Here is a 26,307-nt window from a genome sequence, read left to right as displayed (position 1 = left end):
GAAAATACAAGTATTGACGGCTTTTATTTTTCCAAGCAACTGATAAAACCGTTTTTTTTTTTTTTTTTTGACGAGGGCCCACCTTGTATACACTAGCTGAGGAGGGGAAATGTAAGACAGAGTTTTAAAGATATCTCAGTGCAACTAAATACATTTAGCTTGACTCAGCAATTAGTAGTCAGATCTGGGTGTTAAATTTTTGGTCTCATTTTCCTGCATCCTTTCTATTCCTAGACCCTGTTGAGGGTAGAGCAAAGCTGGTAGGAAAGATCAAGAGGTCAGTTTTGGACAAATACGTTTGGCATGCCTATTGGGCAATCTATTAGAGATGGCGAGTGGGCAATTTGACATATGAATTTAGAATTTAGGAGAGAGATACAAGCTAGAGATATATACTTGGGAGTTGTCAGCCTATAAATGGCATTTAAAGTCTTGAGACTAGAAGAGGTCATCCATGGACTGAGCCTGGTAGAAAAGAGACGTCCAAACACTGAACTCTGGGGTACTCCAGAGTTTGGGGAGAAAATGAAGAATCATCAAAGGAGACTGAAACATGCTGATGAGAAAGAAGGAAAACAAAGAAAATGTGGAGTCCTGAATACCAAGAGATAAAAGGATTTGCAGGAGAAGGGAATGATCTGCTACATCAAATTCTGCTACTACATCAAGTAAAATGCTGACTGAGAATTGAATCAGCAATGTGGATGTCATTGGTGATCTAGAAAAGAGTGGTTTTGGTGAAATGGTGAGGACAAAGGCTTGATTGCAACAGGCAAAAGAAAGAAATGGAGAAGAGGAATTGGAGACAGAAACTTTGAGGTTTTCTCTAAAGAAAGCAGAGAAGTGGGGCAGCAGTTAAATGGGAAGAGGAATCAAAGGTTTTTTTTTTAAGATAGGAAAAATAACAGTATATGTATGCAGATAGGAGTAATTCAGGAAAAAGAGAAAATTAGGGCAGGAGAGAGAGGAGAATTACTGGAGTGATGTCCTTGCATAGGTGAGAGGGAATGGGAGCTAGTGCCCAAGTGGAGGGATTGGCCTTTTGGCACAAATGGTTCTTCCACAGTCATAGGAGGAAAGGTGGAGGGTAGTTGCTAGTAGGTATGTAGATGTGGAGTGGAACTTTGTGAAAGTTCTCTTATGTCTGCTTCAATTTTCAATGTAGAGTTACCTGGGTGTCAAAAATAGAAAATTAAAACCTGGGAGAGCAGGCTTGTGTTTTAGTTCTGTAGCCACCATGACGAGGGCTTGGTAGTTGGGTAGGCACTGCCTGGGGTTGGATTTTAATAGCCATGAAGGGAGATAGACAAGATTATGGGCTAGCATAAGGAGCTAAGGTGACTGCATAAAGCCCAGACTCTTAAAAGATACCAGTGAAAGTTTGGAAAACATTCTGCCCAGTGGCCCAGGGAGATCATGGGGAAGCTTATCTAGGTTTGCCTAGGCTCTGAGTGAATAAAAGCACTCAGGGAAATGGAAACTCCTGGCTTGAGCTCCTGGAAAATTAGTGGTTCAAATATATGCAAGCTTCATGGGCCAGAAACCCAAAATCCAGAGCCAGTGATGCCTACGGGGCACCTGCAGAAGCAAATAAAAAGCAAATTGTCCCCTACTCCCCTTCACATCCCACTGGAGGGATGCTCTCACAATCAAGACTGCAGGCAAGTCTCACAGGAAAACAATTCCCACTAACGATGAACTCACTGTAAAAGTTATAAAACACAAGAGATAAAAATCCAACATGAATGAGATTAAGAAGATCCAGCTAATAAAAGGATTAGAGACTCAAATACTTCAGATAATAGAACAATTGCCTAGAGACTTCAAAGTAAATGAACTTAAATGAGTAAGAGCATATAATAAGAAATCAGAAGCTTAAGAAAAGAACAACACAATAAAAATAGAATTTCTAGAAGTAAAAAAATCATTAATACTAAAATATCAGTGAAGAAATAAAACAACAGATTACAAAAAGTTGAAGAGGGAATCGGAAAATTAGAAGGTCTCTCTGACGAGAATTAACATAGAGAAATAAAGAAACTGAAACTATGAAATTGATGTGAAAAGCATGGAGGAAAAAGAGCCCAACTTATGCCTAATAGGAGTTTCAGAAGAGGAAAAGGAAAGGGAATGAAAGGAAAGTTAATATTAAAAACAAACAAACAAACAAAAAGCCCATGACTGGGAATTTCCGTAATTGATGACATGAGTCCTCAGAGATAGGAAGTACAATGTCCCAAAGAGTATACATGCAGTCAAATTCACATGTAGATGCATCAGGGTGGAAATGCATCTGGAAGGCTAATAAGAGAAGATTCTGAAAGGAACCCAAGATAAGAGACAATTTATCTAAAAAGAAATATTTAGACTTAGACTTCTTAACAGCCACAACAGACAACCGAGTAATGACAATGTCATCATTGGAGTGTCATTACTCCAGATAGATGACAATGGAGCAATACATCAATGTGCTGAGCAAAAATTAAAATCATACTAGAATTCTTTTTTTTTTTTTTTTTTTTGCGGTATGCGGGCCTCTCACTGTTGTGGCCTCCCCCGTTGCGGAGCACAGGCTCCGGACGCGCAGGCTCCGGACGCGCAGGCTCAGCGGCCATGGCTCACGGGCCCAGCCGCTCCGCGGCATATGGGATCCTCCCAGACCGGGGCACGAACCCGTATCCCCTGCATCGGCAGGCGGACTCTCAACCACTTGCGCCACCAGGGAGGCCCAGAATTCTTTTTTTTTTAAATTTATTTATTTCATCTTATTTATTTTTGGCTGCGTTTGGTCTTCGTTGCTGTGCATGGGCTTTCTCTAGTTGCTGCCAGTGGGGGCTACTCTTCGTTGCGGTGCGCAGGCTTCTCATTGTGGTGGCTTCTCTTGCTGTGGAGCACGGGCTCTAGGCGCGTGGGCTTCAGTAGTTGTGGTGCACGGGCTTCATTGCTCCATGGCATGTGGGATCTTCCTGGACCAGGGCTCGAACCCGTGTACCCCCCACTGGCAGGTGGATTCTTAACCACTGCGCCACCAGGGAAACCCCATACTAGAATTCTATAGCTAGCCAAATTATCACTCAAGAGGGAGGGTAAAATATGGACATTTTCAGATAAAAACTGAAAGAGTTTACTGTTTATAGAGTGTTGCTAAAACAACTACTAAAGGATATGCTCCAGAAAGAAGGTGTGGGGTCTATTTTATTATTTTTTTGTATATTTCTGTTTTTCTGATATGTTCCAAAAGTAAAATAAAAATTCCTTATCTATTTATGTATCTAAATAAATCTATCTAAAGAAGTTTAGCTTCTAGTTGCTGCCTTCATTGATATCCAAAAAAATTAAGTCCTAGACTTGGGTTAACTCTGAAGTTTTTTCTTACTTCACAGAAAGATTGGTCTTAATCAAAATGGCCTGAGAATTTAAAAAAAAAAAAAAAGAAAAGAAAGAAAGGAGGGAAGAGAAAAAGCAGAACCTGGGAATAGATCCCTAGAGAATTACTCTGGTCAGTTTATGAGTCTCAAAACTTTACAAAGATATGCTTCCAGAGGCAACCTCTGGCTGAAAACCAAAGACCATTACCAAAAAATTACTGAAATTCTCCACAAGCAGGTGAACCATTCATTTAGAAGGCAGCCAAACACTCAGGAGACCTTGTTAATGTAGATGAATTAGCCGAAAAGAATGCTAAGACTTTGGTTCACATATTTTATTTCTCTGACTAGATACTTCTCTGGGGGTAGAGGAAAGTGCCTTTATGGGATAGTAAAAGTTTGTAAACATATGAAATTAATGAGACATTCCTAAAGAAAATGTAAGAGAAATTTTTTGTGTGGAAAATGGGAAGAGGGGCTATAAAAATGGTGAATGCTGGGAAACTGATGTTTAAAAAAAAAAAAAAAGAAACCTGTAAGGGAAGTAAAGGTACCAACAAAGAGAACAGTACTACACTGGGAGAAGAAATGTGGCCATAAAAATCTCTATTTGAGAAGGGAGGTTTCTGAGGAGAGTGTGTAATCCTATCATCTGGCATAGGTTGGAGCCCTCTTTTGGGCTGCCAGGAAAGATGCTTAAATCACAATGTTTATAGTTTCCTTCCATGGAACTTCAGGAAAATGGCCAAATATGCATTATTGAATATGGATTCAAATCTGATGGGCTGAGTCATGCACTATATTGGGATTCGAATTCTCAATTTGGCTCCTTCCTTAGGTTCTCGGGTCATCTTTCATCCAGGGAAGATGTATTGAGCCTGACTCCATGCCAGGCAGTGCACAAGGGGTCCAGCAGTCCTACTTCAGTTCTCTAGGTCATCATTCTCCTTGGCAATTATTTCACAACTGTTCTCTCTCCCCAACCTTCTGATACTTTATCTATCGTCTCTCAGCTAATGATCTCTCTCCTCATCTCACTGAGAAAACAGGAGTACGTAAAAGAGAACTTTGACAGTTTCTACCAATTGTATCTACACAACTATACTCAGCCTGCCCTCTAGTTACAATGAGTTAACTGGCTGGGCTCCTAATTGGGGCTAAACCCTCTGTAGGGTCACTGGATCTCTTCTCCTCTCATCAACTCCAGCCATTCTCCTCTCCATCCAGCACTCTCTGTACCGGGATCATTTCCAGCATCATCCGAGCACTCCCTTGATTCCATGTGCAGCTCCATCTCCCATTTCTCTGCACTTCTTTTACTACTACTACTACTACTACTGCTACTACTACTACTTACAACTACTACTACTATTACTATTACCACCAGTACTAAATCTTCTACAGAGTTATCTGTATTTATAGTTGCCACTTCCTCTTCTCCCATGCTTCCTTAAATTCTTCCAATCAGGATTTCATCTCCACAACTCTACTAAAACAGCTCTTGCCAAATTCACTGACAGCCCTCATGCTGCCAAGTCCAATAATCATCTCAGATCTCATTATTTGACACAGTTGACCACTCCTTCCTTTTTGAAACAATTTCTTTGCTTAGCCCTCAGTTCACCACTTCTCTTGATTCTCCCTTCTATCTCAGTGAACGTACTTTCTCAGTGTCCTTTGCTTTAAAAGGCTCTTCTCATATTCCTGATCTCCAGTTGCTGGAATGCCCCAGGACTCAGTCCTTGGAGCTCTTCTCTAAGTACAGGCCCTCCCTAGGTTATCTTATACAGTCTCATGACTTTCAATACCATCTCTCCATTAATAATTTCCAAAGTTGTATATCCAGAACGACCTCTCTCTTGAACCAGTTTCCCACTTGACATCTCCACTTGAATATCCAATATGAATGTCAAAATTTATACTTCTAAATACCAACTCTTCACTTCCACCCCACCCCCAATCTGCTTCTCCTTCTGTCCTCCCCACCACATTTAATGGTGGCTCCTTTCTATTAGTTGCTTAGGTCAAGTATCTTGTGCTATTATGCAGTGAAAAAAGAGTAGACTGAAATTTAGGCAAGCTGGTTTCTAGGCTGAGGTCCACCACAAAAGCAATGTGCCATGGGCCTGTTGGCTGACTTCTCTGGGGAGAGGTTCCCTCCCCTCCCACTTGCTTCCTCTGTCAAATGAAGAGGTTCAGTAGTGCTACTGCAGGGGAATCAACCTGATGTTCTGAGTTAGCACCACTTACAATTAACTCTGTTCCATTCCATCCAATAAATATATATCAAACATCTACCATGTCCAAGACACATGCTAATGACAACGAGAAAAAAAAGGCACTCCTTACCCTCATATCATACTTCATAAGGAACAGAAGACCTTGCATATTAGAATTAAAATAAATATAGATTTTTAAATTATGTAGTATAGTTTTGTACCCTACCCTCATCTTCAGATGAGGAAACTGAACTGATGTTCAGAACAGTGAAGTGACTTATTCATGAATATACAGCTAATAGGTAGTGGAGTTGGGACTTTCCAAAAGGGTCAAATTGGATTACTCCAAAGACAAAATTCAGTTCATTTCCCCAACATTAACCACTTTTAAAAAATCAGAATATAGTTTCCAAAGCTTAAAACTTTTTAATTTTGATAACCTTTTAGAAGCAGTATGAGAGGTCTCATTGGGAGATGATCCTTATATTTTTGCAGCTTGATAGTCTATCTATACCAATATGCAAGAGTAGGCAGGATTTAAGTGCTTAAAGATGAATAGCTTGTCCACCTGTGTACACAGTCCAGTGTTTGGACAGGATGAGCTATGATTAATTTAAATCAATAACTTAAAAACAAAGCACTCCACTCATTCTATAAGAAAGGATCATAAAATTCACAAAGGGCACCTGAAACAGCCCATAAAAAACAGTCATGGTTAATGCCTGGGTCAATACTATCCACCTATAATTTACAAAAACTATGAGAGAGAAAGCCACAGGGGTCTCGACACACCCATCCTAACTATGAACTAATTTCTCCCTGACTATGAGGGAATCCTTTTCTAAGGAATTCAGTTCCTTGAACTTGACCTTGCTTAGTGTCTTTAGAGTGAAGTAGAAAATGACTGCCAGATTGAGAGAGAAATCTTTTGTTTTTTGGCCAGACTCTGATCAGTGGAGAAATAAGATAATGATGCCTGGTGAGTGAGTACCCTCACTCACCAGGAAGAGGAGACTTCCCTCATCTAGAGCTGCTGGAAAGGAGGAGTAGCCATGTGGAGCAGCAGTGCTGCTGGAGGCTTTGCAAGGCTATTCTCCATGAATAAGGTCACTGCATTGTGTATCAAGAAGTGTTTTAGCCGCTCTGCGGCATGTGGGATCCTCCTGGACCGTGGCACGAACCCGTGTCCCCTGCATCGGCAGGCAGACTCTCAACCACTGCGCCACCAGGGAAGCCCAAGGTCACTGCATTGTAAAGTCCGAATTTGTCTTAGTTAAAAGGGACCTGTGTCATCACCTTCTGACTCCTCTGCTTCATAAATATGTCCTCAAGCATAAAAAGCACTGCATCCAGCATTATCACATTGATCTGTAAGGTAGGGTAGGGGTCAGTGTTTCCATTTTAGATGAGAATTTGAGCTCAGAAGATGTTCAATGACTCACTCAAGGTCACGCACAGCTAGTCTGTCATGGAGAAGGAGCCTGAACCATGGTTCTATCCTCTCAGTTTGGTAACTGGCCATCGCTAATCTTACGAAGTAGGATGTGAAGCTCATCAAGGTAAAGTAACTTCCCACGGTTGCCTAGGGAATTTGTACAAGGGCAGAGACTTGAGCACAGACCTCTGATAATTCAGCAATGCCAAGGGGAGTGGTCACTGCTCAATGAAGAGACACATGTCTCCCAGGGCAGGATCTTCCTTCCTTCCTTCCTGTCCCCTAAGGGATTTGCCCATCTGCCTTTTTCTACTGCTACCCTCTGTTCTCCCACTTGGATTCCACTGAAGAAAATGCCAGAAGATCCTGACACGTACACAATCTTTTCCTCCCCCTGACCCTGAGAATCAGGAAACCCCTTCAGTTTTGTGGAGTTTTGTTTTACTTTCAAATTTAATAACCATGGGAAAAAAGAAGATAAATTAGTGAGGTACCCAAACTTCCAGATACTAGAAAATTTTAAAATAATAGTGATCATTTTCCTAAAATAATAACTCTAAGTGCTTAGCATAGGACCCGACCTACTAGACGCTCAATCAATCAATAGATATCTACTCATTATTATAATAATTACTCTTGGCCATTCAGCGAATTAGAAGCAGAACCTGTCTTCACACTCCTTGCATAGCACTCTATCACATTTGCTTCACTGGGTTGTGATGCTTGAAGTAAATAGCACAGGTAAGACAGAGGTTGTGAACTTGGGGGAGAGGAGTAAAAAGATGGGGCAAATTACAGTTAATCAGTTCCAAAGGGCGGGTCATCTAGGGAGGGTTCCTCCGTGGGTGCAGGGAATGCAGGGCTCAGACGGAAGGTGTACATTGTTTGGCTCCTTGGAATAAAAAACAAAAAAAGTACGTATTTGGCTAGAGAGTTAAGAACTAATGAGAAAGAGGGGCAGAAACTATCCCCTGTGCGGCCTGTTCTGCCAGTAGGGTACAAACTTTTTTCCCTTCCGGTCCAGAGTGAAAGGAGGAGATGGTAAAGGAGGAAGATTTTGGGGATCCAGAAGGGTTTGGAGGCCTGGGGAAAGGGAAGGTGCCTTCCTTAGCTTTGGACCCCTTCTAGATTATATCTAATCACACACTGGCCAAGAAATCTCTGGACTCCCCCAGCATGCTCTCCTCCCTGCTCCACTGGCACGGCCCCTCCACCCATTCATTTAGACCCATCTCTGTCCCAGAGGGCTGCAAAGCCCAGTGATTCCATGTTCCCCTCAGCTCCTCCCCAACAAGTCTTTTCCAAGACTCCCCTCCTCAGAGGGACACCCCGCCCTCCCCCATGCTGGCCATGTGGAGTCTGTCTTTTTCCTCCCATCTCTTTACACTTGTGTATTTGGTCTTTGACGCAGGCGCTGATCCCACATGTTATATTACCGTGTGCAGAGCACATTCTGCAGGCGAATGACTTACAGCACATGCTTGTCTTCTGTTCTTTCTATTAGGGGCGTGATTTAGAAGACGAATGTTTATAACATGACCCAAGGAATTCCATCCTCCTCTGGAAAATTGTGTAGGAGGGAATCCTAATGGACAAAGAGTAATGGCTTCTGGGCTCCAGCCAAATGTTTGGTCTTGTTTTAAAAAGCCTCTGCACTCACCTTTTATTGTTTATGGTAAACTCTCTACTTCACTATGGTCGCTAGTTCTTTCCAAAGGGAGGGGTGATAAATAAGTGAGCATCTCATTTGCTTTCCCAGAGAAACAAATTGTAATTGCTGTGATGATGTGTTAATTCTGTATTAAGTGATTTCTTGACCAAGTACCTTAAAAGGCTATACAGCTTTCCTCTCCTGCATCGCACTGAGGACAGGAGTGGGGGAGAGAATCTGAAAGACAAATCAGACTGAAGCGCTGGGGACACCCAGCAGAAGAGTAAGTCCTTGTCAGTGGAAAACAACTCAGCAGTGTCTGCCTCCTGTAGGTCCTTGGGAGGTGACTGGCATGATGGAAGAGTACAGGATTTGCTGTCAATCCTGGTTCAATCACTTGGGTAAGCGATGTAACCACTCTGAACCTCAGTTTCCTCTTCTGCAAATGGGGATAATAAGTACCACTGAGGGCTGTTGCAAGGATTAAATAAAATAAAGCGTGTGTAAAGAGGATAATGGTAATAATAAATACTTCCTGCTGTGTTTTCCTCTGACAGGTTTCTTGCATCATTATGACCCCGTGGAAGGAAGAGCGTGAATGCTGCCTCAGGAAAGAGAAGGCTATTATGTAGCAGTGCCCCTTTAAGATGGGAAGGGGAACTGAAACTCCACAGAGGAGTCTAAGTAAAATAACTTTAAAGGAATCCCCGGGAAGACTGAGAAAATGTCAAGTCCCTTTAAAGAATTCCTGCTTAAACACGACATCTCTTAACTGGTAGATTGGAAAAGGTAAAGTGTTAGCATAATGACTGGGGATAGGGCATAGATTTTCTCCAAAAATGAGGTTAACATGTGTGAATTCCTAGGTTTCTCGGGGCCTAGAGAAGATTGTACTGGCCCTAAGTGAAGCTGTCCCATGGGGAAAAAGAACCCCATATGATGACAATGGGGTAGACTCTATCTAGGTGTCGGGAAGAGAGAAGGTCATGGCTCTGGAGTGCCAGGAAGCTATGTACTGGACATCTAATTAGTTGTTCAAGACCAGTGAACATGCTGCTCAGTAGAGCCAGCAACACCCCAAACCACACCATTTAAGGGGACCAGAGCCAGCAGCGAACAGACCATGAGTTTCATCAGCCATGGACTTTAGCCACAGATATCAGACAAGTGCCCAGGGTACAGACCTAGCCAACCACAATGGGTCAGAGACCCAGTTGGTGGGCCCTTTTCCCCATCACCATGAGGACACAGCTTCCCTCTTTAGCCAGATGCCATCTTGGTTGAGGGAGGTGGGAAACCTAAGTGATAAAACATTTTTCCAAAGAGGCATAGGTTACCCTAAAAAATCTATTAGAACTTTAAAAGACTGTTTCAAATCCGAAGTTTCCTGTAAATAGAAAAGTTTCTGTCTCCTATCTGCCCGCCCCCCATCCCCGGCTCCCTATGCCTGTCCCCAGTAGGATGGGGACTTCTGAGGATTAGTTGCAGAGGAATAAAGAGGTCTAACTGACTTGTACACTATTATATTTTAACCCTACTCTGAATTTAATAGCATCACAGATAGAAGACACTCAATGCATGTGCCTTCCCTTAAATGTAATGGAAAATATCAAATTGGGTGGAATCCCTCAAAATGAAAAGATACATTTCTTTTTTTTTTTTTTTTTTTTTTGGCGGTACGCAGGCCTCTCACTGTTGTGGCCTCTCCCGTTGCGGAGCACAGGCTCCGGACGCACAGGCCCAGCGACCATGGCTCACAGGCCCAGCCGCTCCGCGGCACATGGGATCCTCCCGGACCGGGGCACTAACCCACGTCCCCTGCATCGGCAGGCAGACTCTCAACCACTGCGCCACCAGGGAAGCCCAGAAAAGACACATTTCTTAACTAAAGTTACTTTCAAAGAAGTTCCTCCTTCCTGGTATATTAAGTGCAACTAACACAGATTAGGAAGAATGCTTGTGTGTTTTTATTGGTCACAGGCTGGTTTTATTTATTATAACACTGAAAGAAAAGACAAATGAGAATATTTCCTTATGTTTCAGCTAGTGTATTTTTTATATTGAAACTAGTGCAGATTTTTTCCTGCTGCTCTACAAGTGTGAGGGGAGTGAAGACATCATAGCAAGTCCCCCTTTCTAGTGTGATGACATTTTCACCATGTGATGTTCCTCATTCCTCTCCTTCCTAGTGCTCCAGAGTTTGGGTTACCCATCTTAGCCAATAAATTTTTGTTTCTGACCCCTTCCAACATTATTCCAGACTTTGCCTCCTTATTTTGTTATCCATCTTCATTTACTCAGGCCAAAGGCCCTCTGTGAAAGATATTATTATCTCCATCTTGCAAAAGAAACAATGGACGAGCAGAGTTAAGATATTTCTAAATATTTATAGCACATAAAATAATGAGGGTTTGGTATGAGCCCCAAGTCCTTATTAAAATATGATTCTTGGAGGAGGCCTGACAGTTAGAAAATATAATCTGGGAGACCAAGGTAGATATCAGAGTGCCCTACCCTGGCCTCACCCCTTAAGGACCCCTAGGAATTTGGCTGAGAAGTGGAGAAAGGAAATATGTTTGCCCACCCTGCCCCCCTCCTTCAGAATTTCCCCAGAGAAGATCACCAACCAGGGGCAGTAAATAACCTATTTTTAGATATCCGACCTTCATCTCTGAGTAAGAAAAACACACAAGTTCCTTTCAGAAAGTAGAATAGGTTCTTATTTTTCCTGTCATCAAAACAGAAGGTGAGGATTGGAGTTCTCAAGGAACTCCCCCCAAATCTGAAGCAAATCACAAACGGGCAACACTGCTTGGATGGTGTCTGTCAAATCCCCAGTGTTCCTCCAGATCTGATTCCATTTCCAGCTGCGTATGTAGGGGGGAGGGGAAAGGCTTGACAAGGATAGTGATGCTTTATAGATACTTTCCCTTTAGACCAGGACTGTTGAGAGTTTTAAACGTAGTAGGGCTAAATTTAGCAATTAAAAACCTAATTCTGACCCTTCTTCAAATCCATTTCACCTAGAAATCCATTATGTAAGAGGAAACATGGAAGGGATCATATTCCCTACCACTCTGAAGTGACCAGGGAGTGGCTTAACTGATGATTTTTAACCTTTTTTTTTCCCCCAAAGGAAATATTACAGAGAAGTCCAATACATACAACAGCTAAAGGCTAACAGCTCAGGGTGAAATAGAAGACAGACAGGAGCCTCACCCTCTGTTCTCCCTTTTTCTGTCCCTCCCAAACATCCCTGGGACATCCCTTTGGAACCCAACCAGCTCTACAGAGCGTAGTTTGAAAATCACTGCATATGAAAAAAATGTGAGAAAACCACACGTGAAGAATTATTACTAAGGACTCTCATAAGTGTCATGCTTGTACTTTGGGGAATTATGATTCATTAACCAAATAAGAAATCACCACCATTTCTTCCAAGGTACTTTATCCTAGGAACGCTGGGATACACACAGAATATATTTATTCCATTGCCACAGTGGCCATTTTAAATTTTAGCAAATACTGTGTCTTTGCTTTGATTCTACTTAAATATTCAAATTAGAATTTTATTATTGACCCAGGCACTGTGCTAGACTTAACAGCAGTCATTAAAATGTTCAAAACACAGATATATCTCAAGGAGCTCCCAATGTAGACAGTATGAAATGACACAAATAAATATAAAGTGAAACAAACAAAAGGTGAGTAACAATTCAAAACAAATGAAGAGATATTGCAGGATAATACGTGATTAAAGGCCAAAGTCATTGTCCAGAAAATAATTATAATAGTACCAAGATTGCCTTCTATCTCAGTGGCATCCTAATTAACAGTATCTAGCAAAACAAAGGAGGTCCAGTTCTGCTCTCTTTAGCCCTGGTCACATCTCCCCTGGAATGTGGACTTAATTCTGGGTGTCTCCCTTCCAGAGGAGCATGATCCAAGGGTCACTGATTGATTTGATTGATCAGTGATTGACCCTTTCATTGATCATGATCCAGTGATCATGAACATTGATTTCACATCAATGGGCTTTGATGTGAAACCATTTTCTGTGAACAAGTGTTGATAGAGTTGTAGCTGCTTTGCCTGGAGAAGGTGGAGCATTAGCGTGACCCTTACTTCTCCAGGGAATTTTCATTAAAAAGGATATGGCCCATCTCCCTACAACCCTTCTTCCCCTCCATCCTTCTTATTTTCCTCTCCTGTAGGGCTGGCACCAGGGGGTGCCATTTACACAGACTGCAACGTAAAGGGTATCCTTTAGAGCTATGCAAGGCAGTAGCCCAGTCACTGCCATTATGAAAAGGGATTTGGTTTTTAACATGTGGCTCCAAAAGGTAGATAAAAATGCAAAGATCAGAAGACAAGGTTAGTGAAATTTTGGTTTAGGATAAGGACATTCTAACAGTGGGAGAAGCCAGAATGGACAGCTCTAGATGCAAGTATTTGGAAAGGGGTTGGGTAGAGGGGAGACCATGCTTCTAAGGTGGATAACAGTAAATTAATTGTGCTTTTGTGATGTGATTAGCCTTGAGGCCTTTTATTTTATTTTTTTCACAAGTGCTCTCCTTCTTAATCATCACTGTGATACTCCCAGGTAGGAACTATAATATCTTTATTTTATAGATGAAGAAACTGCCGCTTGGATAAACTGCTTTACTTTCCTAAGGTCACATAGAAAACCAATCAAAGCTAGCATCTGAGCTCAGGTCTCTCTGATTCTAGAATGCAAACTCTTAACCATGATGTCACATTGAACTCTCAAAAAGGAGGTACAAAATCCCATTGTTCTCAGTGTGCTCATCCGTTCAATTGCAGCTAACCTTGATCTACAAATAAAATTAGATCTTGACTTTGTACATCAAAGGGTAAAATCATTTCTGTGGAACAAAGGTAGGTGAGCAGGAAGTGCCTCGCTCTCACTATTCACTGATACCTCTATCTGGAACTCAGGGGTGAACCTGCACACCTGGGCTCCAGATGGGGGAAGCTGTCTTACACACAGCATAAGCCGCCAGATCCAATTCCATCACTCAGACACCCAATGCACAAAAGATGTGCAAAGGCTCATGCTGGCTATTTTGTTTTTGTCACTTCCCAGATGCCTTCTCCAAAAATAACACCTTAGGGAGGCAAGAAGTGGCCTTATGGGATATTGCAGAATCTCTGGTGGGAGCTGGTGGGAGCGGAGCTCATCAGAGCACACTCAATGCCCACCGTCACTTTGGAAACGCTGAGATAAAAGGGAGAGACCAAACCCTTCACTATGTGTGCATTCAACAGCTGCGGCTCTCCCATTGCTAGTGCTGTGTCTGCTGTGAAGACCACGGGGAGGCCCACACCAAGGCTCTGTTAGTGCTAAAACAGATGTTCCTTCAGCATGAACATCTTAGGTGGCCACTTTCATGGGGTGGAAAAGGATAATCTAAACCTTCCAGTTCTTGCCAAAATAACCATGTGTGGGTCTTTGTTCTGCAATCCTCTGGAACACACAGATAGATTTCCAAGCAGTGGGAACCTCCTGTCTTAGTCAGTCTTTGGACAAACTCTTGTTCTGTCCATTTCACCCCAGTTTCCTGAAACCCTGGCTGTAGGGCTCCCGTGGCTGGAGCCTGTGAGAGCCTCCTTTGTAAGGAGAGTTTTCACAGCCAAAGCCATCAAGGCAGGCAGTGAGGGACACTGGGCCTGAAGTCAATTACAGCAGTGACAGGTATTACCTTGGCTTCCCGGGCTGAGAGGTTCCCCGCCTGCAGTTCTGTTTGTCTCTTTGGGCTCCTCTCCAGGGAGGTTGGCAGTAGAATCACTGCCCATGGGCTACAGTTGGCAGTGGCTGGCTGGGGAGAGGATGGCAGAGGACCAACCCATTGCCGACTCAGATGCTTGGGGAAACTTTTGGGCCTTGACAGAGAAACAAGCTACGAAGCAAGGAAAAGAATTCTCCAAAGCAATCCAAACATGGAAGCCCAAAATTTATATTCAAATCTTTCCTCCATCTTCCTGCTCTGTGAATCTGGAACATCTTCAGCAGAGAGAGAAACTGGAATGAGATGGAGTTAGAAAAGAGAGAGAAGTAGGTTAGAGAGTTGTTCAGAGAGGCAGTGTGACAAAGTGAAAAGAATATTATTCAGCCATGAAAAGAAACAAAATTGAGCTTTTTGTAGGAGGTGGATGGACCTAGAGTCTGTCATACAGAGTGAAGTAAATCAGAAAGAGAAAAACAAATACCGTATGCTAACACATATATATGGAATCTAAAAAAAAATGGTACTGATGAACGATTGCAGGGCAGGAATAAAGAGGTAGACATAGAGAACGGACTTGAGGACACGGGGTGGGAGGGGGAAGCTGGGAAGAAGTGAGAGTAGCACTGACATATATACACTACCGAATATAAAATAGGTGGCTGGTAGGAAGCAGCCGCATAGCACAGGGAGATCAGCTCCGTGCTTTGCGATGACCTAGAGGGGTGGGATAGGGAGGGTGGGAGGGAGGCTCAAGACGGAGGGGATATGGGCACATGTATGCATATGGCTGATTCGCTTTGTTGTGCAACAGAAACTAACACAGTATTGTGAAGCAATTATACTCCAATAAAGGTCTATAAAAAAAAAAGAAAAAAAGAAATGGACTTGGAACAAGAGCTCATATTTGGGCCTTGTCTCTATGCCTGTGTGGCCCAAGGCAAGTCACCTTTCAGTTCCAAGATCTGGGTCTCTAAGGTCCCTTTCAGCTATATAATTAAGACCTAAGAGTTCTTGGTTATATAAATAGAATTCTTCCAAGACCGTAATTATTCCCATAATCAAGAACCATTTGTGAAGTCATCAGTGTGTGATTTTTCTGAAGATAAGAGCAAGAAGACTTGATCCTTACAGGCTGGATAGCTGTGACATGGGCCAACAACTAAGTATGTGTGTGTCTAAAAATTCAACTAATATGAATTAATAATATAAATATTAAGAATTTAATAACCAACCAAACAAAAAGTTTATACCATGGGACAGTGTGTGACAGGGGAATTTTTCAACAGGGGAACCCCCACTCCTGACTTTAGGATGGGGCCTTCTATTTCAATTGCTCCAGAGCCTAAGACACATGGGGACCCTCTGGCATGGAGCACATCCCAAGCGTCTGCATGGCAGAGCTGTGTTCCATTGCCATTTGCAAGAAACGTGGAGGAGTGATAGTTCAAAGAGAAGGAGCCCTTCTGGGGTTAACTACCAAAAAAGCTGAAGACCAAGGCTGCACACCTATACTCACTGGAGTGAGTTTCTTTTAATGGATGTCCTTGCTCACCTTGAAGAGACTGAGAATGTTTAAGTAACTTAACCAACACTCAGTAAGGAGGGGAATCAGGATTGAAACTCAGTCTGCCTGACTCCAGAGCAAACAGTTTTAACCACCAGTCTACACTGCCTGCTTCAGAATTCTGTCAACCTGAACAGCAGTGATTTCTAATCCTGACAAACAGTAATGATCAGCATTAGTAATTCTCTAGTCAGACTGCGTATTAGCACTACCTGAAGAGCTTTGTAAAAATTACCCATGCCAGGCTCACCCCCAGAGTTTCCAGTATCCTTGGTTTGAGGAAAGGCCTGGTCATCAGTCGTTTCGTTTGTTTGTTTTTGTTTTTGGCTTCGCTGGGTCTTCGTTGCAGCACGCGGGCTTTCGCCAGTTGTGGTGAGTGGGGGCTTCTCTTAATGCAGTGGCTTCTCTTGTTGTGGAGCATGGGCTCTAGGTGCGCGGGCTTCAGTAGTTGTGGCGCACAGGCTCAGTGGTTGTGGCTCGCGGGCTTTGTTGCTCCGTGGCATGTGGGATCTTCCCGGACAGGGGATCCAACCCGCGCCCCCTGCATTGGCAAGTGGATTCTTAACCACTGTGCCACCAGGGAAGTCCCCATCAATCGTTTTTAAAAGCTCTCTTAGACGCAAAAGGGAGGGGATATGGGAACATATGTATATGTATAACTGATTAAATTTGTAAAATAAAAAAAAAAAAAAAATTAAAAAAAAAAAAAAAAAAAAGCTCTCCCCAGGTGATTCTAAGTGCAGTTGGGGTGCGAATCACTGATGTTCATAATGAAAAATATCAGACTCCAAATAAACTCAGGTTCAGGGCTGCCTTCATGGGATGTATCCATGGTAGATTTGAGCTGATTGTTTGAGTAGTGGCTTGTGGAAGTGGATACAAATCTTAGAATCCTTTAGGGATAGATGAAGCTCTGGACCCGTGAGGACTCTGATCTTGGTGAAAATTCCCCACATGCTACAGGCCTCCACTGGAGAAATCACCCAAAGAACACAACTGGGAATTCATTCTGTCCCCAAATGCTTACAAGGATGTTTGTTTCAAGAAGATAAATTTAACCATTTAAGGTCCTATTAATGGGAGAACACTTTCTCCCTCCTCTCTCGTTTCCAGGAACAGAGATTTTCCCTAAATCCGCCTTTTCTTTCCTCACCACTAATGCCCCAGGGAGGGGGTGTGAGTTCCCGGTGGTGACTAAGAGAAGGGAATTCACATGTGTTAGTCCAGGCCCTTCCCCCCTCCCTTCCCATTAGAAGCCAGCTTCCAGGAAAAGCGCACTTTCCGCTTTGTTCTGCCTGGTTCTTCAGGGTCCCTCAGGGGAAGACAAGTTTTCTAAGACTGCCCACAGTGTGTGGCAATACGTCTTAATTCAGGGCTCAGAGCTAGCCATGCCATACATCTTAGGCGTTCTCATTAACTAAGGTGATACTTTAACCATCATCCACCTTATTCCTTGTCCATCTCTTAAATAATTCAGAATTTGGATGGGGGAAACAGAGTTGTTACATACTGACTTCTTAAATAAGTTTCATCAGTTCCCTTTAAAATGTCATTTTCTCCTAGCTGAACAAAAGAAACATGAAACTATTACAAATTCTCTCCCTACCCATACTGTCTCTCTCACCGTTGTACTACAACCCTCATTATAATGCATTAGCTTTTTCTTGAAATAATAATAATCAAACCATTTGTAATCCATATGTTTCTCCCCAAGACTGGCAATCAGAACTTCAGGATTAATTGCAAGAGCTGTAAAGAGGTTCTTGGACATTTGCCTCAAGAGCCTCCATGAATAGCACGAAGATGAGTAGTAAGCTCAGAGCTCCCCACTGCCATGCCAGGTTATGATGCCTTCTTTCCTAATTAGCAACCAAGAGAAAAGGCTTTTCAGATCTTCCGGAGGATGTATGACATGGAAAGCTCATTCTAGTAAAGGGAACCAGACCCCTGTCATCTGACACCAACAAGGTGCCCTTCCCTTGGCTTAAAGGGATCTGGAGGAGGGCGAGCAGATAACCTTCAGCCTAAATAAGTAATATCATCACTGCTCTGGAATCTCTCTGAGGCATGCCCGCTTACAATGTGGAATTCCACAGGGCACGTGGCCCTCTTGGACTCCATCCAAAGGAATAAGTTATCCGAAGGACCTCTTCCTCACATGTGCCCCTGGGACAGTGTTCATCAGCAAGCTTCAGGGTAGCTAGTAAAATTCGGGTGCTAGTCAGTTGATCACAACACGCTTGTTAATAGAGTCAAGGCGCCATTAAGAAGCAACAACCCAGTTTGTCGCTTGCCCATTGCTTCATTGCCCAGTTAGCTTGTTCATAAGGCAGCTCTGGGTGTCTGACAAAATGAGCCTCTTGCTTGAATGCCTAATCCAGAGGGCTTTCTTATGATCTGTTGTTTTCTATTACCAGCACTTCTGCTTCATGCCATGCTCTTGGCTAATTGAAGCTGTTCAAGGCATGAGGATTCTGCTAATGGACTCAGCTCTCCCACAGGGGTCAGATGCCAAGACCATTTCACAACAGTGAAAGGAAGAGCCCAGATGGCCAGGCTCAGATGGTAAAGGCCTTTAGAATCTGCCTTGAGGCTCTCAATGGCTTTAGACTGAAAACCATCTTGGCCCCATCCACCAGTGTAAGGCATTTAATGACAGCCTGAAAGCACAGAGCTTAAACAGAATGATGAGCACAGGGCAGGACTTTGGACTCCAGAAGAACTGCCTAAGCACAGATAATTCTTCTACAGTATTTGAGGAGAACAAACGAGGTAAGAATTTTCCTTTTGTTTGTCCCGCCTCTGGCATTGTTTACTTTCTTTTTATTATTCTCAGAGGCACTTAAAGCTCTGGCAGTGTTTCTGTCCTAAAATCTTATTGTCAGAAGTTTCTTTTTCAGCTGTTTCAAATCATATCTGGTAGAGTGAGTGCTTTGCCTGGGCTCATCACTTTACCTCAGAAGAAATAAAGTTCACCCTTTAAATGACAATATTGATTGTCTACAGCTTTAAGTTTTCTCCACTTAAGCTGCAGGCTTCATTTAAAGACCTGTTTTCCTTCATCATAAAGGAACTACGGTAGAACTCTTTACCCTGCTGGCGTCTGGGGAATGATCTAACACCGTATTTTGGACGATCGCTATGTTTTGTCAGATTTTCACTGTGTGTGGAGTAATTCTTTGTCAATGGTGATTTTGTCAACTGTGGTTTTGAGGCAATGAGGTTTTATACGTGTGCCTGAAATTTCTAAAATATTTAAGCTTTTAACATTTGCAAAGTTGAATTCAGTCCTCTTTTTTTTTTTTTTGCGGTACGCGGGCCTCTCACTGTTGTGGCCTCTCCCGTTGCGGAGCACAGGCTCTGGATGCGCAGGCCCAGTGGCCGTGCCTCACGGGCCCAGCCGCTCCGCGGCATGTGGGATCCTCCCGGACCGGGGCACGAACCCGTGTCCCCTGCATCGGCAGGCGGACTCTCAACCACTGCGCCACCAGGGAAGCCCATCAGTCCTCTTTTAAAAGGAACCCAACGTGCTGTTTTTCCTCCCCCTCTATCAGGGCGTGCGTGGGACAGAGTGGACTTTACACGCTGCCCTTCCAGAACGTGGACAGGATATCAACACAGAAAAATGAGCCCTTCAGCCCTGTGATGATTTGTGAAAAGCTCAGATTGATTTAGCAGGCATTTTCTTGACACCGGTGAAAAGTCAGCGTGTGAGAGAGGGTAGCATGATGGTTATGAGGCCACGTTCTAGAGCTGGACTGCCTGATTGGATCCCAGCTGCACAGCTGTAGTGGGTTCAATGGTGGGCCCACTCCCCAAAAGATAAGAGCAACTCCTAACCCCAGGAACCTATGAATGTGGCCTTATTCGGAAAAAGGGTCTTTGCAGATGTAAATACTTGCGGATCGATCTCTTGAGCTGAGATCATCCTGAATGAGCAGGGTGGGTCCTGTGTCCAGTGATAAGTGGCTTATAAGAGACAGAGGAGGAGACAAAGACACAGAAGAGGAAAAGGCCATGTGAAGACGGAGGCAGAGATCGGAATGATGCTGTCACAGGCCAAGGACCACCTGGAGCCACCAGAAGCTGGAAGAGGCAAGGAATGATTCTCCCTTAGAGACTTTGGAGGGAGTGTGGTCCTGCTGGCACCTTGACTTTGGACTTCTGGACCCCAGAACTGTGAGAGAATAAATTTCTCGTATATTAAGCCACCCAGTTTGTGGTAATTTGTTACAGCAGCCCTAGGAAACAAACACATTACTTACCAGCTAAGTGACCTTGGACAAGTTATTTGACCTCCCTAAATCAGACCCTTCAAAGCAAAACCCTCCTTGCAGGGTTGCCGTGGGGATAAAATGCCTTCACACAGGTGAGTGGCTTAGAACAGTGCCTGTACCTGGTGTGCTCAGACAAGTGATTTTTTTCTATCATGATAACAGGCAAATGCAAAGGGGCTGAGATTTCAACCCAGTAAGTGCTGGTCAAAAGAGTCACAACTTGAGAAACGGGAAAATCCTGGAAGAAACTACTTCAGCTGACCTCAGGGCCTCAGCAATAATTCCTAAACAGCTAAAGAATATGAAGCAGGAGGAGGGTTCCCTGCAAGAGCCATTATTTAAATGCTTCTAAATCTAACTGGTTTTAGAAAAGTGAAACTTTTGGAGGTTTATGTGCTGAGACTTTAAGAGCACACGTATTACATACCATGCATACTTTCCCTCAAACCTCCTGCCCTCCCTGAGTTTTGAGTTGCCTGCCTGGGTAGTTGTAAGGCCTTCACCCCAGGGGCGAGAGACTGTTCCCTTTTGCCTGGAGATGGGAACCACTGTGGGTCCGTATGGAGGGTTTGTTAGCGGGCTGTGGGGAGACTGAACTTCCTGCCCTCAAATCCCCTTCCTACTCTCAGGATCACAGTTTGATTTTGCTGTGAATCCAGGTGTCTTAGTCAGTTCGAGCTGCTGTAACAAAATACCTCAAACTGTGTGGCTTATAAACCACAGGAATTTATTTCTCACTGTTCTGGAGTCTGGGAAGTCCAAGATCAAGGCTCTGGCGATTTAATATCTGGGGAGAGCCCACTTGAGAGTCAGCTGTCTTTTCACCATAACCTCACGTGGCAGAAGGGGTGAGCTCACTCTCTGGGTCTCTTTTATAAGGGCGCTAATCCCAATCATGTAGGTTCTCCCCTCATGACCTAGTTACTTCCCAAAAGCCCCTCCTCCTAAGACCATCGCCTTGGGGGATAGGATTTCAACATATGAATTTGGGGGAGACATAACCATTCAGACCATAACACCCAGGAAGGCACAATTCTTCTTAGACTGTCCGCTAAGAAGGATTCATAGATGTAAAACCCCCATGTCAGTGAAGACTCAGAAGGTTTTAGAGCTCAGGGGGTTCTATCAATCATTTTGACCAATGTTCCCATTTTATAGATGAGGAAAATGAGGCTTAGCCAGGCACAACAGCTGACCCCAGTACACACAGGATCTGGTGGCAGAGCTAGCTCTGTTGGAGGTCCCTCACTCTAAGGGTGTTTGGGTGTTTGTTCTAGGAAGTAGACCTGGGTGGGAAAGACAGGAGGGGCCAAAGCAAATGTTAGGACTTGTATACCTATCACTGCCAGCCCTAGGGCTTAGTCTAAGCATCGCCATCACAAACACGAATTTGGTTCTTTTCAGGAGTGGACCAATTCTCAGCTCTTCCAGCAACTTCCTGACTTTCTAAGGCTTCCAGAACACAAACTGGGAATGGGTGCGTGAGTATATGAAATACAGCTATATTTCTGAGCATGTTTTTGAAAAACAACAATGACAACAATAATTCCCTTTCAGGATAATAGGTGAAATCAGAGTATTCAGGCTTATTATAGTGCCCAATGTGTAGTAGGTGGGACATATACATTGGTTATTGTTATTTTTATTATTACCAGTATGACTACTCACTATGGCTTTGCTTTGCTCAAACTCTCCATTACAAAAATGAAAGTAATAATAATGGTCTACCAGAATAGAAGCTACGAGCATGAACTCCGGAACCAGCAGGGTCCCAGTTCTATCCTTACAAGCTATAGGACCTTAGATACATTATTTGTTTTCCCTTTGCCTCAGTTTATTCATCAATAAAATCAGGATTACAATAGTATGTGCCTTATGGAGCTGCTGTAAGGATTAATCAAATTCATAAATGTAATGTTCTTAGAACAGTGCTTGGCACGTAGCATGTGCTCAATACGGTGTTCACCACTGTATTACTTTTACTTACCCCACAGAATTGTGAAGAGAATCAAACAAAACAATGTATTTAGAAGCATGCAGTATATTCAACTAGTAATTATCACCATCATCATTATCATTATCAAATGACTGGGTCTTTCTGCTGTCAGGATCTGCCCTTGTATTTGCTTGATAGTTAATGCTTACTGAGCATGTGTGTAGTAAGAAGTAGTATATATGCAAAGAGTGTATACATAGAACAACACTGAACTGAAAGCTAGGTTTTCAAGAGTCTTTTTAGGGCAGCTTCTACCCTGCTGCTGGTAAATCATTTAGGGTGAGAATCCTGCTCTGGAGTGACAGTCTTTGGAAGACCCTAAGTGGAGTGTTTGTTTGATCCCCAGGGTGTCCCCCGTTTTGAGAATGGCCAATGCATGGTTTGTTCTCTGATGGCCATGTCTGTGTAACGTGGCACTGTCCTGGCCTTAGCTGACCAGTCCTGTGGTGCACCCTGCCTCAGTCTCCAGGATTTTTCAAACAGATCTGAGGAAGTAGGATCAGTCTCTTTCTGATGGTGGAATCTTCGGCAGCCACATTCCCTGCCAATCTGCAGTAGGGGAGAATGGAACTAATGTGCAGAAAACACCCAGGTGAGCATGAGGGGAGGGCCCTAAGATCATCTGAAGCCACGGCACTCTGTTGCATCCCTGCCCTTCCCAAGGTAATGTCTATCCTTCCAATATACACCTCCTGTTTTACCTAAATGGAATTTCTGTTACTCGCAACCAAAAGAATCTTCCTCTCCCTTCTACAGCCAACCCAAGAATCTCCTGTTCTGCAAAAATTCTCCTGACCTCCTCCCCCATGAGGTCTAGTCTGGGCCACATCATTTTGCACCTCCCACCCCAGGGTACTTTCTAGTCCCCCTGCAATACTAAGCTTCTTAAGGACAGTGTCTAGGTCTTATTTGTCCCAAAATTCCACCACCTGACCCAATGCTGGGGACCAATAATAGATTGGCTTTGTCTTTCAACGAATATGTAAATGACATAGAATGTAGGCACACAGGTCAGATTACCTCTATGATCTTTTCCAAACTGGAGATTCTATAATGTGATCCTAGTTTATTTGTAAAGGGAGATTCTGAAGGGGTTCAATGGATGGTTCTGGAACTGCAGTGGTTGATAGTTTCAGTTTTATGTTATTTAAATTTTACTTCCATAATTACGTCTTTCCTTGACAAAGGTATGTCTCTAGCACCACCCATGATTTGGAGTCGTGAATTACTGGCATCATTTTTAGGTTCACAAATGGAGTAAGAAGGGATGAGGAAGGGAGAGAGACTGCAAATGAGAGATGAAGAGCTAAGAGAAAACTCATGGTACATGTGTGTGAGACAGAAATCTCCAGAAAGAGAAGTAAACTGAATTATAAGTGTGAAAGTCAGAGGAAGAGGAGTTGGTGTCTGCAGGAACCTTGTCTGATCAGTCATCACAGTGAAACAACTAAACTGACAGAAGCTATAAGATGTTAGATTTCTCTGTTCCTGATATACAGATGGCCAACAAGCACATGAAAAAATGCTCAACATCGCTAATTATTAGAGAAATGCAAATCAAAAGTACAATGAGGTATCATCTCACTCTGGTCAGAATGGCCATCATCAAAAAGTCTACAAATAATAAATGCTGGAGAAGGTGTGGAGAAAAAGGAACCCTCCTACACTGTTGGTGGGAATGTAAATTGGTGCAGCCACTACAGAGAACGGGATGGAGGTTCCTTAAAAAACTAAAACTAGAGTTGCCATATGATCCTGCAATCCCACTCCTGGACATATATCCAGAGAAAACTCTTAATTCAAAAAGATACATGCACCCCAATGTTCATTGCAGCCCTATTTACAATAGCCAGGACATGGAAGCAACCTAAATGTCCATCGACAGATGAATAGATAAAGAAGATGTGATATATATATACAATGGAATATTACTCAGCCATAAAAAGAATGAAATAAGGCCATTTGCAGCAACATGGATGGACCTGGAGATTATCATAATAAGCGAAGTAAACCAGACAAAGAAAGACAAATAACATATGATATCGCTTATATGTAGCATCAAAAAACAAGAGATGCAAATGAACTTATTTACAAAACAGAAATAGACTCACAGACATAGAAAACAATCTTATGTTTACCAAAGGGGAAAAGGGTGGGGGAGGGATAAATTAGGAGGTTGGGATTAACATATACACACTACTCTATATAAAATAGATAACAACAAGGATGTTGTATAGCACAGGGAACTATACTCAATATTTTGTAATAACCTATAAGGGAAAAGAATCTGAAAAAGAATATATATACATCTGAATCACTGCTGTACACCTGAAACTGGCACAACACTATAAATCAACTATACTTCAATTAAAAAAATTTTTTTAATTGAAAATAAAAAAAAGATTTCTCTGTTCCTGGCAACCTAAAAAGTTACTTTCGTTTCCCAAAGAGTTTTCCAGGGAACAGTCTGGTGAGGGGAGAACCTGGCTGTAAAGGTGGCACGGAAGACCAAGTCTACTTTCTTCATGAAGGGAGACATGGGGCTTTGGGCCATTTCTTTGAAGTCCCTCTAGAGGCTTCTAAAGGTTGGGTAGTGGCATCTGATCTTTAATCCCAGACATCAAATTTGTTGATTTTTGCCCTGGACAATCTGTTTCTCAACCTTTCACAGAACATTTCCTTTGTGACAAGTAGGGAAAGAAATAACTGCATTTTTCTTTCTTTTTGTTTTGCCTTCCCATCCCAGTCACAGCATCAGAAAAGGGGGAAATTTACCTGTTGGATGGTGTACTGAAAGATTAGACACAAAGTGCTGACCTTGGTGTCTGCAACACACCTCCTCCAGATTGGATGCCTTTGCTTTCACTCTCTGATAGGAAGTGAGCGACACTGAGTCTAGTCTTATGACCATTTAATGTCTGAGTCCAGCACACTGTTTGTACTACTTGCAGTCATCAAGATAACTAGGAGCATGGACGCTGGGATCTGACAGCCTGTATGAATTCCAGTGGAGCCTGTTCCTAGGCAAGTACCTGGACAGGTTATCTAACCTCTCAGACCCAGTCTCCAAGCCTCCAAGGTGGGATAATGATAGCTGCTAGCTCAATGAGGCATTGTGAGGGCTAAATGAGATAAAACATGGAAAGCCTTCACCCAATTACTAAATACCCATGGGCATTTAGTAATTCCCATGAACATTAGTTATTATTACTATATTACTATATCTTTAATATAGTAATAATATTTCTAATAATAAAATAGGAGAAAGCTTGGCACTGGACAGAGTACTTGCAGCAGGAAGGAAGCTAGGTAGTGACACAGGCCTTTCCTTGAGTTCATCCCCCCCCAAAGAATTTGGTGCTGCCATATATGGGACATGAAGTTCAGAAATGGCTGTTTCGGGACTTCCCCGGTGGTCCAGTGGGTAAGACTCCCAATGCAAGGGACCCGGGTTTGATCCCTGGTTGGGGAACTCGATCCTGCATGCATGCCGCAACTAAGAGCCCACATGCCAACTAAGTCCACATGTCCGCATGCTGCAACTAAGAGCCCACATGCCACAACTAAAGATCCCACGTGCTGCAACTAAGACCCAGTGCAGCCAAAATAAATAAATACATAAATATTAAAAAGAAAGAAAGAAAGAAAGAAAGAAATGGCTGTTTCCAAACTGGTGAATTCCTTGAGGACTTTTTCTCCATTGTGGTTCATCTGGTCATGCCCTTGGTTTTCAGTGACCATGATTGTTCCAAACCGTCCACGAGCTGGAAGAACACTGCTCTATGGTAAGCCCAGTGCCACCCTGATTCAATCTTCTCCAATTCTACAAATCCCAGGTAGTATGTGAGACAACTGATGTAGGCTTCCCTGGCAAATGTTGCGGGCATTGTAGAGACCCCCACTTCAAGGGGACGGCAGATTCTGGTCATTAGAATAACGGCTGTGGTAACTGAGCTACCTTCTGGACAAAATGGCAGCTCTCTCATTGAAAAAGTTTAGGAGACTGATTTTCCCCCCCAACCACTATTTATTGCATAAGATTTCAGA

General features: G+C 43.1%; 1 long non-coding RNA gene across 1 annotated transcript; it reads left to right on the top strand.

The window, feature by feature from the left end:
- The first annotated feature begins 18,503 nt into the window (after positions 1-18,503).
- LOC132501953 (uncharacterized) lies at positions 18,504-22,907 on the top strand. The gene is made up of 3 exons (XR_009534359.1): positions 18,504-18,759; positions 21,669-21,741; positions 22,607-22,907. It is a non-coding gene; the product is annotated as an uncharacterized LOC132501953 (long non-coding RNA).
- The last annotated feature ends 3,400 nt before the right edge of the window (positions 22,908-26,307 follow it).

The sequence above is a fragment of the Mesoplodon densirostris genome, chromosome 14, assembly GCF_025265405.1.
Source record: "Mesoplodon densirostris isolate mMesDen1 chromosome 14, mMesDen1 primary haplotype, whole genome shotgun sequence".
Taxonomy (NCBI): domain Eukaryota; kingdom Metazoa; phylum Chordata; class Mammalia; order Artiodactyla; family Ziphiidae; genus Mesoplodon; species Mesoplodon densirostris.
Note: the sequence above shows the minus strand (reverse complement) of the source record. Positions and strands in the feature narration are given on the sequence as shown.